The sequence below is a fragment of the Melanostigma gelatinosum genome (genome assembly GCF_949748355.1).
Source record: "Melanostigma gelatinosum genome assembly, chromosome: 5".
NCBI lineage: Eukaryota > Metazoa > Chordata > Actinopteri > Perciformes > Zoarcidae > Melanostigma > Melanostigma gelatinosum.
In genome coordinates, this window is record NC_136638.1 from 10,726,760 (window position 1) to 10,743,396 (window position 16,637).

The window sequence follows — 16,637 nt, forward strand, 5'->3', positions numbered from 1 at the left end:
CGACTGAAAGAGAGCCGGGGTTTTTATGAAGGGATGATCACTTTTATATGTTGTTTCTCAGGCCGTTTAAAATGCCAAATAGTTCAAGGCTTTTACTGTACCGATGGAAAGTCATAATCCGATTAACCGTGACTGATTCCAACCACATTTCCTGATGTCCTAACATCCTTTAAGCGCATTTCAAGATGGGAATGGACTCCAGAAACAACTGTTGAGTCCATTAACAAACGTGCGGTTAAAAAGAAAAAGAAAAGAAAACTTGCAGCACACACTCCTGCGTTTGTCATTTCATCCCGTGTGTGATATCGCCATAGTTACATTTATCATGTCGGTGTTCACTCGAAAACAGATAACTGCCAGACGCGTTAGACAAACTCCCTAACCGGCCGTCCACAACAAGGACACACTGCCGGCTCTGTTTTAATCTGAAAGCTGCCCTCTCTCTCTCCTCTACTGACGTTAATCCAAATCTCCAGATGTTCAAAGGCCGACGGTCATGTCGTGTTTTGGAAAGAGGAAACTGGGGAATTGGATCTTCCTGTGTGTCTCTGCGGAGATAAAAACACAAGGGGATAAAGCCAAGCGTAGGACGGAGAACAAAGAAACTCCCTCTCTGCTGCTAATGATTTAGTGGAACAAACCGGTTTCGGCGCGAAGAGTCCAGGAACCCGAAAGAGCTGGTCATTGCATAAAGAGGAATGTTGCTCTTTTTTTTTGGAATAAAGCGGTCAGGCTCCAAAGCTGTTTTTTATTTTTTTTTTGGTACGATTACAGGCCCTCTTTGTGGGTGTGGATCACTGGCCGCAGAGTGGCGAGTGGGAGAACAAAAGATCTACAGCTGCTGAAGTCATAAGAGAAACCAGGTGCCAAATGTTGATGTTGGGAAATATCTACAGCAGAAAATGTGTCAGCCAAGAGAAAGAGCTGACCCGCAACAAAGGCTCCCGTTCCAATGCTACACATGCACACCGCTGCCGCGGAATGCATGTGAATGCACACAGGTTTCACAAGGACGTTGTGGATGGAGCGGCGGGACGGCTCCCACAAGGTGTGAGAGACGCGGCGCTGACTGGCCCAGACGACACGAGCCAAGAAAAGATAGATACAGCCAATGTGACAGACACAGAGCAGGTTGTTTAATGAGAAAGTGGATGAGAGGTGACATTCATTGGCTACCTTTCACACACACACACACACACACACACACCCCCCCCCTCTCTCATTCTCCACAGCATTCAGACTTCCACTTAGCCGAGCCTAGCCGGGGCCGGGTAGTCACAGTAACCACCGCCAGTAATAATGCCTACATTTTCAGAAAAAAAAACAAAAAATAGAAAAAAAAAAGGAGCTCAACACATAAGCAGACACAACCACGATCCGATCACTCACACTTAGCATCAAGAAGAAGGAACACACCGGCAAACAGAGTTTCCTTCCATTCAGGCAAAGCAAGGGAGCGAGACACGGGAGTCTGTATCAAACAACAGTGTCACAACAGAGCCGGGGCCATTTCTCATACCTGCCTCATTCCTATCTGGGCTTTTGTTTGGCGCACCGGAATCGAAGTCGGGGTAGAAGGAGCCGATTGGAACAAAGATATTTCACTCCTGAACGAGCGCGGAGAGGGTTGGATTCGGTTCATGGGCCCGATTCCAGAGATAACCATCCACAGCAGATCTGGCACGCACGCAAGCTTGCACATGCACACACACACACACACACACGTACGTACAGAGCGAGAGGTTGGCAGACTGGAATAACACTGGGTGATCTAGATGTTTGCACTTTGAACCATTTTCTAATCCCGAGTATTAGGCCATGGCTGAAGCCTGATTACGGCAGAATGAAATGGCTCTAAATAGATGTCCTCGCCCATCAGCCCTCCGTTTCTTTGTCCCAGGAATAGAAATGGAAATCAGTAATCAACATCCAACCCCTCGCTCGCCGCCTCTCTCGTAGCCTCCTGCGTGGGTTTGGCCCCGGTCAAAGAAAACCTCAAGACTTTTCATATCATCTCGGACGGATCGGGCGCGCTCGGCCCAGCCAGCGGTTTCTTCTCGTCACCTTCTCAATAATAAAACCTGGCGGACAACATTAAACAGTCATATCTTTGACTTCAGTGCTGCACATTTTTCAGACTATTTTGTTATTTACTTTTTGCAAATCCATTGAGTCAGAATAAATGTGGTGCGGACACATGATTTCCTCATCTACACTGGGTTTTTTCACCGCTATTTCAGGTTTTGCCAAGCATCGCGTGCTGCCTGTTCCCGGGAGCCGCTTGGCTGCGCATACGGTGAGCAGCTAGCAGTTTAGTGCCAAGGTTTGAGGTGGTTAGCGGCCCAGCGCACAACTGTTGCTCAGCTTACTGCTTCGGTATACAGCCAGAGGGGGAGCTCCTCTCTCTCTCTCTCTCTCTCTCTCTCAAGCGAAAATCGAATACACGCAGGGCTGCACACACAAATACAACCCTAGGTGACAACCGGTGCGAAAAATATATACAGACATGTAAGCACTTGGCCCCACGGAAGCGAACACACACTGAAGCACACACTGACAAGTGCGCGCACACACACACACACACACACACACACACACACACACACACACACACACACACACACACACACACACACACACACACACACACACACACACACACACACACACACACACACACACACAGTGTAGCCAGAAGATCAGGCAGGATTTAAGAGCTCCTCCGGCACCAAAATGACAGGGTACCTCTAAATCCTTCCACCAGAGAGCATTATGGGATAGTACGGGGTGGGGGGGTGTGGAGAGAGGTGAAGTGAAGTGTGTGTGAGGTGTTTAGAGAAGGGATGGAAAGAGGAGTGCGGGGTGAGGAGGGGCAGGAGAGGAAGCGGGAGATTCCTTTTTTTGAAGATGATGTGTGACTTGATGTGTCTGAAGTGTGCTTGCGTGCGAGCGTGTGTGTGCGTGCGCGTCAGTGCGTACATATGTCGGTGAGGGAATATGGAAGGAGGTGATGAAGTGAGGAGTTGAGAGGAGGAGGAGGAGGAGAGCTCAGTTTGGAAAGAAGAAGAAGTGGGAGGTGATCTCTCTCTGGGAAGCGGAGGAAGCATATGCGAGTGTTGGATTGTGTGCATGTGTGTGTGTGTGCCAGCCTGCTTCTCTCTTACTCATACTCACCATTACTTTCACGCTCCCCTGACTCTCTCGTTGTGTGTCTTTTGGTTTCTGTGCAGCTGTGTGCATTAGAGTACGTACATGTGTACGAGTGTGTCTACATTTATGTGTATTATAGTGTGCGTGCATGCTTGGACGGATCTGTGACTTTGTACTCCAGCATGTTTATTTACAAATGTTTGGGAACGTGTGAATTTTCCTTGCTGATCTTGGTGATTTTTTTCTCATTTTGTGTGTCTGTGTGTGTGTGTGTGTGTGTGTGTGTGTGTGTGTGTGTGGTCCCTGTACATCAGTCAAGACAGTCCCAGAATACCGAGCCAAAGGTTGGGCATTCAGGACTTCCATAGCCGGCACCACTGGGCTCGTGCTTCAAGACTACTTATGACAGCTTTTAACCTCCGCAGAGGACCTGTCAGCAGCTCCCAAAGTGTCTGTGCGTGTGTGTGTGTGCGCGTGTGTGTGTATGCAAGTGTGCACAGCCTGCAGACACAGAGAGCCTCTGCAACATTTAGCTGAGTGTGTCTGTGTGTCCCCTCTCCGGTGAAGAACAGAGCTATTACACTTTTGTTTTCTCCATTTCCCAAACTCGGCAAACCCAGAGTACCCGAACGCGACATAAAAACTTTGCCCCGCGTATCCGCGCACGCAAAAGACGGAGCACGACACGGTCCCATGTGCACGCAAGGAAGCGCAGAAGACGGGGGCGTGCACATGCAGAATTTCCACACACCCACGCAGAAACAAACAAAGGTGCACACGCGATGCAGGCCGTCTGTCGGATGAGTCGGAGATGAAGGACACAGAACAACAGGAGGACCTCTGGGAGCGGAGCAAGTCATCCGTCTCAAACACGAACAGACTGAGCACACTCCAACATGACAGATGCAGACAGACTCATGTTAGAGTACATCGCATCCTGAACCTCTCTCCTGCCCCCCCCCCCCACATACACACCTCTTCCCTCAACAAACACACACAAAATAAAGACCCGCTCACAATGTGCACACACGCTTCCAAGCCGAAACCCTCTTAATCTGACAGGTGTGCACCGTGGGGACTTTAGATCATACAATTCCTGAATGCGGTCGATTGGCACAATAGAGCAGTGTGACCTGAGGGATGGGGACTTATGACGCTCTGAGCTGCTGTATCTAGCATTGAGGTTATGAGAAGACAGCAGCAACGGTGTCCAATATTCATTTCATACAAACGCTGACTGCAAAAAGCCCGCCCACCACGGCTCTGTTGTTGCTAATGTGGAACATTTTTAGATATCAGTCATTCCAACTTTCGCGGCTATAATGTATTCGGTTGTGTGCAGAAGTTGCCAGTAGCCCACACAAACCCTCCCTAATGACAGAGTAGCTAATTGGCTGTAATGGCTCTGTTCACTGATATCATCGAGCTGCAGCCGCAGAAAAGCTCAGCAGTTTTAAACAAATCATGTGCGGGGGGATAAAACGGGGGGGGGTGGGGGGGGGGGGGGCTGAGGAAGCGGCCCGCTGCAGCTCGTTTTGCTTCATGCGACGGGCCGTCGTGTTCATCTAACAGCACGGACTCGGCCAGAGAAGGGAAAATAACATTTCAGGCGTTCGAGGCCGTTTTCTGTTCTTTGTTTGCGGTACATTATCGCTGATCAATTATGAGATTATTACTGTTTTTAAACTGGCACAACCCTTGTGAACACACACACACACACACACACACACACACACACACGAACACCCTTGAATACGCAATAACTAACAGGTGAACAAACACGCCCTTAAGGGCGACAAACAAAACACACAAACAGCCAGTGCGCACACACTTGCCTCTGCCGTCTCAGACGGTGCATCATTTCACTAATAGCAGCTGAAATGTTGCGTGTTCAGAGAAATAAGCAGAGGGGAAAGTGGGTCAGAGAGAAAAAATATGGCATTGCACCTTCCTATTGGTCCGAGGGAAAGGTTAGAAGAGATGCAACACACACACACACACACACACACACACACACACACACACACACACACACACACACGCTCAAGAGCTAAAGGTTAATATTGTTCATGTGGCTGAGTTACTGTTTATCTTGCGCTTCGTTAATGTGTGTGTGTTTGTGTGCATAAGGCTCGTTTGTGCGGCCGTGTGTGTAACTAGCAATGAGCACACAGAGTTTATTCCTTGTTAAAGACAGAGGGAAGTTCCACATTAACGTGTCATGAATCCCATCGGGGGGGCCCGGTGTTACCCTCACCCCATAAACAGGGGCGGACTGGGGGGAAAAAGTGGCCCGGGAGTTACTGTCAGACCGGCCCACTCAATACACGGCGCGCTGCCCACTCAATGCTCGGTTTTTGCAGCAGCTCACTCTTTTATGCAACACTGTCTATGATTTTCTCACTGTCCAGCATCTGCAAAACATCTGTCTGAGTAGCCATCAACATAAAAGCCTCCAGGTGCTGTTGAGAGAGCGAGCTCCTGAGCCTGTTTTTGATATATTTCAGCGTCGAAAAGCTTCGCTCGCATGCTACCTGTGTGACAGAGAGGATAATCAGGAACCTGTATGCAAGACCTATGATGTGGTATGCATCTGTCAGGAGGTTGTACTGCTTCAGAACTCGGTAGCAACAGATTGGACAGTCCTTGCAAGATGAGCACTTTTTGTAAACCATCTCTGCCTCTTCAGCCTCATCTTCAGCATCCTCCGGCCGGCTTCTGTTGTCTTGGTTGTGTACTCCTCAAATACTGATGCCTTCAGCCTATCCCACTGTCGTGCCAGACGTTTGAGCTCGCTTTGTAACTTGCAAAGTCAAATCAACGTAATTAACACAAGGACAGCCACAAAGTCATAAGAACCAGTCACATATATTCATATGACAACAAAGCACATCAATCCAGCAGACCTGCAGCGGATCCACGCATTCCACCACACAAGAGCACGAGCCATCAAATATTATTCATAAAAACGTTACTGCAGATGTAAAAAAACAAACGCAGTTTGTCACTTACCAAATTCTTTGTTGACAAAGAATTTAATCCCAGTACATCGTTTCAGTTCCAGTAAGAAGTCCTTCTCGATTCATGGACGCCGTGACAGTCGAGCCGCCCCTGTATTTCGCCGGTCTACAGCGGCCATTCGCACCTCCGCGGCCCCGCCCCGACCGTCGCCCGGCACGAGCGCACGGCGCAGACCGCGGTTATGGAGAAACGTTTTTAAAAGCACCGTAGTGTCCAGCCGTGCTATGGCGTCCTCGGATCACGAGGAGTAGTATAATGTCAGTCTATACTGTTGATACAGTTTTCACTGATTATTGACTTTCGGTATTAGAGTCAATTGAACGTGTTCTGTGAAGCATATAATATAGTCGGGCCGGCGATGTCAGAGACCGGCCCAAACCCCGTCGGCCTACCGGGGATTCCCCCGGTATCCCCGATGGCCAGTCCGCCCCTGCCCATAAATCACTGGGCTCTCTTCTCAACCCGCACGACTTCCTGTCAATCCTGGATGTGTGTCTCTGATTTAATCCGTAGCAGCAACTCGTCTGATCCGCCGTCGTTTGCCACCTTATTGGAGCTGCGGACCACTTCCTGCTGCCATTTCAACTTAAAAGCGGCGCGCCGCGGCCATATCCTTGGGTTAAGACAATTCCAGGAAGTCATACACAGAGAAATGGGGCGAATTATTACATTTTCACTCTCCATTAACCGTCCTTTGCACTGGGGAGGGTGCGGGAGAATGCCATGAGAAATGGTGGTAGGGGGGGGGGGGGGGAGATAATTGGCTGAACAAAATGCAGGGGTGGCAAAACTTATTTGAGTTTGTGGCACACTTTGATCTTAAGTGGGGCGGAACGGTAAAACCATTGCATCCTATATAGTCAGTGTCATTACATGTGCATTGCAATTTCCACACTTTGCAAAGTCATCCAATGGGCCGGATTGGACTCTTTTGGAGGGCCGGTTCTGGTCCACAGGCCATATGTTTGACACCCCTGATGTAATGGGTCTTACGGGTTTGTTAGGGCACTAAACAGCAACTCAAAAATTTTTTTTAAATGTTTACTTTTGGCTTGATGATAAGGACACCTTAAATACCATCGGATTACCCCATTATTGAGTCCATTACAATGCCCTTGCATTGATCCTACAGCCCATTACAAATCACAGCAGGCATTTCCTCCAAACAGCAACATCCGCATTAGTGGGTGGTATTGCTTTTGTCAGGTTACACGTGTGTAATCAGCTGACAGATGCCCACACGAGGTCTTAAAGAGCCTGTTCCTCAGCAGGAGGCTCATTGAAGTCTCCGTCCTGCTTCATTTGCACTGATAATCACGCGAGGTGAACCACGGTTCACTCGCTAAACCCCTGTAGATGATAAAACTGATCCTCTCCGGCTTCCCCCTGGCCTTTGTGGTCGTCTACAAAGGTCGTGTGGGACTGTGGACTCCGGAGGAGTCGCCCTGAACGATCTCAGAAAGCCCCAACGAGACACAAATCAGCCCGCGCTGCCTGATAAAAGAAGCGCTGGGATGGATCGGAATGTGGCGGGTGATAGCCGTGGCATGTCAAAGGCCACGAGACTTCCAAAAAAATCTAGACCGACTGAAGAGCTAATCTGCGAGCAAACTCCCCTCTGAGGGAAACCAGAGGCGGCGAAGCCCTGGAACACGTTAGCGAACGCCAAAGAAACCCGCACGGTCGTGCTGGTGCATGTTAATAAAATGTGCTCGCAGTGTGCTTTTCTGTCTGCATGAAAATGCATGGAGAGGTCTCAACATGTCTACATGTGTGTGTGTGTGTGTGTGTGTGTGTGTGTGGCTCCTACATTCATCCTTTTGTGGAGAGAGGAGCTTCGATTCGCTGACCTTTTCAATCTGGCCTCCAGAAGAGAGTTATGACAACTGAAGCAGCCTTGTGTTCCTCGGCACAACAACACCCATCAAAGACGTGGGGCGCAAACAAACAATAACTCGCCTTCCAAGTCGCAAATAGGCAACGCGAGACAAACCCCGATGAGGTGATTGAAGTAAGAGGGACAGGCTCGGCGATGCAGTGCGTCAGGAGGGACGACCGTGCTGTGGCTAGGAGTCTAGGCTTCAACTCATGATTCTCGACCACGTACATTTTTTTATTTTTATGGCTTGATTCTTCAGTCCGTCACATGCCGCAGTGGAGAACGGCCATCACGATCACACGGTGATGCTTCCAAATGTGTCGTTCTGTCCGAGCGACGCCCCAAAACCCAAAGACATCCAATTTTAGAATCATGTGACACAGAGAAAAACAGCAAATCTTCACATTAGAGAGGCTGTAATGAGTTCATGTTTGGGATTGTTGCTCGAAAAAAAGAGCGAAACGTGTAACTGGCGAATGCGCGGCGAGAGAGAGAGAGAGAGAGAGAGAGAGAGAGAGAGAGAGAGATGTCAGAGACAGAGCGTGTACTTGTTATTTAGCAGAGAGTCGATGTCAGCCCATCTGTTGTCCGCAAAAAACGAAATCTGCAAGCAGCAGAACAAAGACCGAGATAGAGAGCGAGAGGAGAGAGAGGACAGCTCATGAGTGTGTGGGCGACCGTGTGTCCCTGTGACCGTGCACGGGTGTTTGTGCGTGTTTGAGCCTGAAGCCCCACGGTGGGGGGGGGGGGGGGGGGGTGGAGATCTCCTGTACCTGCTAACATGGAGGCGACCGAGCAAAGCTGACTGCAGCCAACGCGGGACCGGTGTCAGGAACAGCTGGACATTGGGATGCGTGAGGTGGCGGGCAAGCAGACGGACATATATAATAGATGGAGGGTCTGATGTAGCTGCTGTGTAAAAGAGCCAGAGCTGCGAGCGAGGCTCCAAAACCGCAGCGTGGGCTCCTCCAGCTCTGAGGCCGGGCTGCAACACAAGACGCAGGAAAAGAAACGCCCCCCCCCCCCCCTCTCCCTTCTCCTGTTATTCGCCAAAACCCCAATCAGAGAGCACAGCAGACCACAGAGAAAACGCTGCTGATTACATCCTAATACACACAAAGCCGGCAGCCGGCGCACACGTACAAACACACGCACGCACGCGCACTGATTACATCCTCCCTGCTGCTCCTCTCTCCGCATCCCCCGGTATCGGTTACACGGTAAAGCCACGCTGATCGAGGATCAGTGTATTCTTTGGCGCAGGGTGGTGGACGAGTTCGGAGGCTTAACCTTTAGTCCGAGGGTGGGCTGGGGGGGTGTGGGGGTGGGGGGGGGGGAGAAACCGGGCCCCCATCCCGGTGCCCCCAGCACAAATAAACAGCTCCAACACAGAAAAATGAAAAAAAAATGTCTGGCAGACTCAAAACAATTTCCTGAAGGATCTGTCACTGTGCAGGAGGGATGGGGAGAGGAGGAAGAGGGGGGGGGGGGGGGGAGGTGAGATCTAAGGAGGAGAGAAAATAGGTGGAATGGCAAGGCGGAGGGAGAGACAGATTAAGTTGCAGAAGCAAACGGGAGAGAGAGGAACAGACAGAGAGACAGAAATGTAACCTGTGGAGAGGGGGGGGGGGGGGAATTGTTCCACCGCCGTCTACGGAATAACCGGGAGAGGCCTGAACGCAAACACATCACGTATTTATTTGAAGGCTCTTTCTTTTCCGGTGTCTCATCCCTCCATCGCGATAAGCAAGCACAAACTCACCAACACCCCCCCCCCCCCCCCCCCCAACCCACGGGACGGCTGCCCGCGAATATCTTGCGCTCAGCTAAAACGAAATCCTCTTGAATGTGCATTAAGAAATGCACAATGCATACAGCAGCTTCTATGACGCATGCAAATCTGGGCAGAGAGAGCGTTGTGCTTCTTTTTGCGTGCGAGCGTCTATTTGCATGCAAGAGCAAGCATATGTGTGTATATATACACATATATATATATATACATAAATACACATATACACTCACACACAGTGTCTTTGAATGTGCCTATGTGGCTTTGTGCTTATGTATGCCCATGTTTGTGCGCACACACACATACACACACACACTCCTGTGTGTTTGTCTGCTCCTGTTACTGAGTTTGTGTGCCTGCGGTCGTGCTGGAATGGAACACGGACATTTTGCCACCGAGCTGAATTCACAGAAACGGGCTTGGTCCTGGCCCGCGGAGCAGCATTTAGACTCTGTATTTATGCGTTGGACGACCACAGCAAACTCTATCACCGCCACGTAATTCATGTCTTGTTTGCTTTGCTCGGCTCGGCACTGATGCCATTCCATCAAGAAGCTCCTTTTTTTTTTCTCCCCTTGCCCCCCCCCCCCAAAAAAAACACCCCTGCTCTCCGCAGAAATGTTCACGCCATCCCCGGTCAGAGTTTCATCAGCCGCCGCTCATCGTAGCTGACCAAGCATGCAGTGGTTTCCATAGCGAGGATGCGACATTGAAACTAACAGCCTCTATAATTACACATCCATATTTCTCCGATTGAGTTTGTGTAAACAGGCCCGGGCTCCAGCTCGGGGGAGGCGGACTTCTTGGCAGGCCCTCGGCCGAGGGTGCCACTGAATGGCTGTCGGAAAACAAAGCCATTTCGTAGAGTGCGCCTTGGAAAAGAGAAACCACTGTTCTGGGGATGGTGGAGAGGGAGATCGAGCTCCATCTGACAGACGCAGAGAGCTGAGATTTCAGCTTAGCTGTTGGCCTGAGAAGAAAGACACCGAGAATATGTGTTGTTGGCAAAGCAGAGGGCGGGCAACCTCAGACATCTCTGACGGAGAGGCAAATATGCAATTCCAGAGTGTTTTAGATTACGGGCTGTCGTTGTTTCCTCCTGCTCTTATGCTTTCTTAAAAAGCCATACGCCATTGTTCCATGCAATTTGCCTTTTGGACAACGGCGCTAATGTTCTCGTGTCCTGCGTTCACTTTCCCGAATCGCACACGGACTCCAAACATGCATCTTTCCGGCAGTCTTGAGTTGTCTCCACTCCCTTTTGCCTGCAGCTATATTTTCAGGGGTTTGCAAAAAAAAAACAACGAACAACCACAGAGATGGTTCGAACAAGAAGGGGGGAACAAAACAACCAAACAGTGTTGTTGTTTCGCAGAGTTAGCTCTGTGGTCTGTGTGTTGAGAGGGGATCTAAGCTATCAGTTAACAAAAATGACTTTGACACAGACTTCAGTACCTACACACACACACACAACTTCCGTACGTGGGGGCAGGATAATGGAAGCATGGAGCGAGGGAGGACGTCGTGGGAGAGAGAGAGAGGGAGAGAAGAGAGGAACTCACACACAGGATAAAATATTCGAATAAGATAAGCATGGAGCGCTGCCGAGGAGGGATGAGTGTCTGCATTTGAAGATGCACGGAGCGGACTAATTGAGACGAATACATGAATATATCAGCTTCATCTAGCAGCGACGGGGTTCAGGCGTAACCAATGGTTACCATTCACTTGTACCGCCACGTGAGCAGCACTCCCTCTCAAAGAAAGTCCTCGTGTGTCACCCCCCCCCATCCGCCTCCCAACAACACAACGCCCCGCCCCCCCCCTCCCTCTAAACAAACTCCTCTGTAATAAACGAAAGGCAATAACCAGCGACAATAACGCTGTGCCCGCTAACCCTCTCTGAGTGAAATATCCAGAGGAGAGGCAGCAGAGGCAGCCTGGATGGATTTGCAAAGCAAGCAGAAAGTCATATATTACGCTGGCACTCTAATAAACACCGGGCTATATTCACTCACAAGGGAGGGGGGTTAAATCTCCTTATCCCAGGCCATGCTGCTTCGCCATTGCTAACCCGAACTGTTAGCAGGTTTTACTATGAAAGTGAAATCCGTTAAGGCTTACTGATTAGCTGCTTAGAACGCTAAATCGGCAACATCAATGACAACATCGACTCCAAGTCGATTCCACAACCGACAGACGTCTCGCTGCCCACGATGATCTGCCGATTCAGAAACAAGACGCACACAGGAACAAAATGGCCGCCAACACCGCGTTTACACAATTAAACGGCGCGAATGAGGCGACACGTTTTGGGTTTTTTTTAATACCAGTATGATTGACAAAAATGATAAAAACTGATTCTTTTCAACCAGTTTTTTCCAGCTTTTAGATTTCGTGACCCCAAGAAGTATACACCATTTATACAATAGGACGGATAGAACAACTCAAATCGTTATTTCAAGTTCCGGGAGCGAAGCTGCTAAATATGCAACAATAAAGTCTTTTGTTCTGACAAATCCTGCACTGTGTCTCTTGCTTTGTCATTAAAATATACTTCAGTGGGATTTTACAGAAGCAGGTCACCAGATGTTACCAGTTATCACTTCACGGAGAAATGAGAATCATTTGACTGCGACCAGAAGAGGAGTGAGTTATTTGTATCTCTATAATCTGACAATCAAAATGCTTTTGTCTCGTTAAACCGCTCCGCTGACAGACGCAATCCTTTTTTTGTTTTTCTGTGATTTGATTATGGTAATTATATGTTCGCTCTGAAAGATGACATTTAACACTTCTTTCTTTTTCCTAATCAGATTACAGTTATTGCAGTGCAACAAATTGAGCGAGAAGCCTGCCGGTGTTTGCATTTATTTGTCTGTGCCCGTGTTTGTGTGTGCGTAGCCCACGCAAAAGAGTGTTGGTGATGCAGCATGCCTCCTAACCTTAATCCTGTCAGGTGTGAATGCTGCAGACAGATCACCCCACAGCGTCTCATGCACTTTGTCAGATATATTCTCCGGTCTAGGCACCCACGTTTAAACGAGGCAGGAAATAAGTAGCCATTATCAATTCTATCCTCAAATGATGAAAGTGCTCGTCAGTAGCTTCCGTGTTTCCATTCTCAAAAAAAGAAGGAAGAGAAAAAAAAATGGAGGAAGTCGGATTCACCTGCAAAGTCAAAGAAACGCAGCGACGACAATGGAAGCAACTTTGCCGTTGGCCGGTGGCGGCCATTATGCGTTTGGCCGAGGCAATCCTCTGGCGGTGCGATGGCGTGTGCTCCACTGCGGCAGTGTTCTGGTGGGGAAGTCGGAGTGTTTCAGACTCCACCATGGAACACCGAGATGGAGAGTGACAGCTGTCAAGAGGGATCAGGCTTAACCGGCCCGCTGCGCTGGAAATCAGGGGGGGGGGGGGGGGGGGAGTGCACGACGACAGGCTGCCTCTGTTTACTGCCCGGTGGCCTTCCCCTTATATAGAACAACAGAGACTCACCGGCCCAGCCAGCTCCCCACTGAAAACAGATCACAGAGCAGTTATGGTGCATTATTTCAGTGAGGAGCGAATGGGAAAGAAAATGGAGAAATATTTGTTTTGCTCCAATGGGGGGGAAAGTATAAAGACTGACTATCTATCTATCTATCTATCTATCTATCTATCTATCTATCTATCTATCTATCTATCTATCTATCTATCTATCTATCTATCTATCTATCCATCTATATATATATATATATGCTCTGTTGCTCATTTTCTCCTCCTCCTTAAAAGCCTCCTGTCTAAAATCACTTCTTTCCTGACTCCAACCCCTAAACACAGCACGGCCATTTTACTCACAAACAGCTCATTCCATATCCTGTGTTTGGACAACGCAGTGAAATACAACCAGTTTGTGCACTCATACACCAGAGGGGTGGGAAGGTGTATGTATAAGTGTGTGTGTGTGTATACATAGGGGGGGGGGGGGGGGGCGGGTGGTGGGTGCTGACGGACAGCACAGGCTGGTGCTGGTCTGGGGTTTAGATCAGTCCAGGGTTATCATTACTGAACCCCCTGCTGTGTTTCCGCGACCCCTTGTCCGTGAGTTTTGACCTTTCGACCCGCCCACGACTCCTGTCAGAGCTGTGCTGGGATAGACGGGGCCGGGGTGGACGTGGATCCCCTGCGGTAACACCAAAGCACGGTGACACACACGCAAAAAAAATACACACACACACACAGATGCCATTTGTTGCTTACTTTACCCCACACCCTTTGTTGCTTATTCTACCTCATGGAATGAGCAGAAGTGGGGGCAGGGATGATCAAGGACAAGACAACAGAGCCGTGGAGTCAGAGTGGAGCCTGGGGGAGAGGGGGGGGGGGGGCTGTTGCGAGATTCACTGGAATGTCCACTCCCTGTGCATCTTCTTCTTGTCTCAAACGGTGTCTGCCCCGTTTGACCGTTAATCAGGCCAGATAAGCAGAGGCTTTATAGGCCGGGCAGATTTACGTCGCTCTGCTGGCTGGCTGGGCCGCATTCCCAGCAGAGACGGTGGGACAACGCACCCACATCTTCTCGGTGGGGATAAGCCGGCCTAAATAGGCCTAAAGCAAACACACGCACACAAAGTCGACTGTACAGGAAAAGCAGGAAAGGTGTGTTCAGCGCAGGTGCTCGCCATCCCTCGCGTTGCTCTCACGCACCTTACACACGTTCCGGCAGCCACGCGTTGTCTAAATGATAGATGAAGTGTGTCGCGGTGAATGCACAGGCCGCAGCGGAATAAATAAAGAGAGCTCTCCGCGTTGCAAAGGACAACAACATTACCATAATACCGAGGCAAATACCTCATCCGATTACCGCGAGAATGTTACAGTATATGAGCCGAATGATGATCCACCATCATGCTGGATCCTGCACGGCCAGCCTCCCTTGTGACGGATTTAAAACTGGCTCGAGTTATGAGTTCACCGTCTGAAACACAGAGGAGTATGTAAGTCTTCTCAACACTCAGCGAGACGGGTGCTACGCGGCAGAGACCGTTGTATGAAAGCAGATTTGACCTCGAGTAAAGTTTAAAGTTTTCCCTCTGATGTCGGATCGTACTGTAGCCCGCGCACATGTCACTAATAGAGTTGGTTAAAATATTTATGATGTAATCAGGAGACAATATGTGGAGCAGCAGCCGGCTCGGAAAACTTTGAGCAGACGGCGAAAAGTGCCCAAGGTGTATTCCGAAGACATGTGGGTGTAATAAAGCTCAAAGAAGTATTTCTTTAAAGTCCACATGATGTGTTGCCACAGGAGCGGCCCCCAAAAAGCTGTGGCTTGATAACATCACAGGCGTCATGCTTCCCCGCGCTCCGGCTTTGGGGGAGAGTTCGCGGATATCAACTGAACTGCTCCAGATCAAAGGGATCACATATGTGGGATTTAGGTTAGCATGGATTGTTTTTTGTCCTTTAGAGGGCGATGACAATAAAGAAGCTATTATTTTAAGAATAAAGCATAAAGTAGCTTGTTTTTATTTTCTTAACATCGGGCAAAATTAAAAACTTTCTACCTTCTGAAGGGTTGAAACACTTAGATAAGATATAAACATAAATCATCCATCAGGGGGGGGGAAGAAATGCAAGGAGTTGAATATTTTTTAAGTTTTATGGGTATTTCAAAATAAAAGTCATTGTATATTAACGGTGTTAAGCTTCATGAGACTATAGATGTGTTGTGGATCAGTATATTTCTTATGGCCTGAAGACATCGAAGCTCTGATCATTTGATTGATACGGAGGAGAATCAATGACAGATGTGGCAGAACCCCCAACTGACAGTATCCTCAGACCAGATCAACCCCACCGCATGTAATCAAGTCATTCCAGGAAATGTAGGAAATGAAGGACTGCAGTAATAATTAGATAAAGCCGAAGCAACGTCTAAAATAACACCGTCTTTGGCATGATGAACTGAGCCCCAGCGTGTATGTTTCTGCAGCTCCTGAGCTGACGCGGTGGGGAAAGAGTGTCGAGGTTGTCGTCGTACCCCTCGGATGAACTGTGGCTTTGTGCCTGCCCGCTCATTATTTACAAATCACATCAAAACACCAAACCTGACAATGTGTTCGTCTCTCAATACTCCCCGACTTCCCCGAGGCAGCTTTCAGCCCGTTTCTTCCTACTGAAGACGTAAATCTTTAAACACTGTCAGACAATATATTACTTCATTAAAAGAAATTATTTTAAAAAAACAGTAATTTCCTGAAAAAAGCTGGGCACTGTAGTTTTTATCAAACCTTACTCAAACAGAAGAAGTAGCGCATCCTTTTGGGATTATTTCATAATAATAACAACTTAAACCCAGAGACAGACTGTGTCTCAGTATGAAAAGGGAAGTGTGCACAATGCCTCTGTGCTTTGTGTAAACCTGTTGAGTGACATTACATTCAAGCTAGCTACATTTAAAATGTTGCTTTCGTAAAAGGTATGAGAGTATTATCAGCAAAATGTAAAAGCACTCATTGTGCAGAATAGCCTCTTTTATAATCATCCACCTCATTCTGCAGGTCTGCAATGTATTTGTACATTTCTTGGGAGATTAGTTAATAGTTTGGGACTAACTGAAGGGAAAAGCTACTTTCTAAAAAAACAAAAACTATTCATTTATTATTGAAAACGTAGGTCTCCATTAATGCTGAACTGCCCAGCTGACATCTGTGCAGTGACGAGCAGACACTCTGTTCTCCAAAAACAGAAGACCTAATTGCATGGTTACTTCTTGGGACATTACAGGGAAATGAATCTGAAAGTAAAGTCTTG

The 16,637-nt window shown here is 48.6% G+C and overlaps 1 protein-coding gene across 1 annotated transcript in view; it reads right to left on the minus strand.

Annotated features, from left to right (window-relative positions):
* Window positions 1–16,637, minus strand: part of efnb1 (ephrin-B1) — a 56,612-nt gene that overhangs the window by 12,874 nt on the left and 27,101 nt on the right. The gene's annotated exons all lie outside the window — the stretch shown is intronic.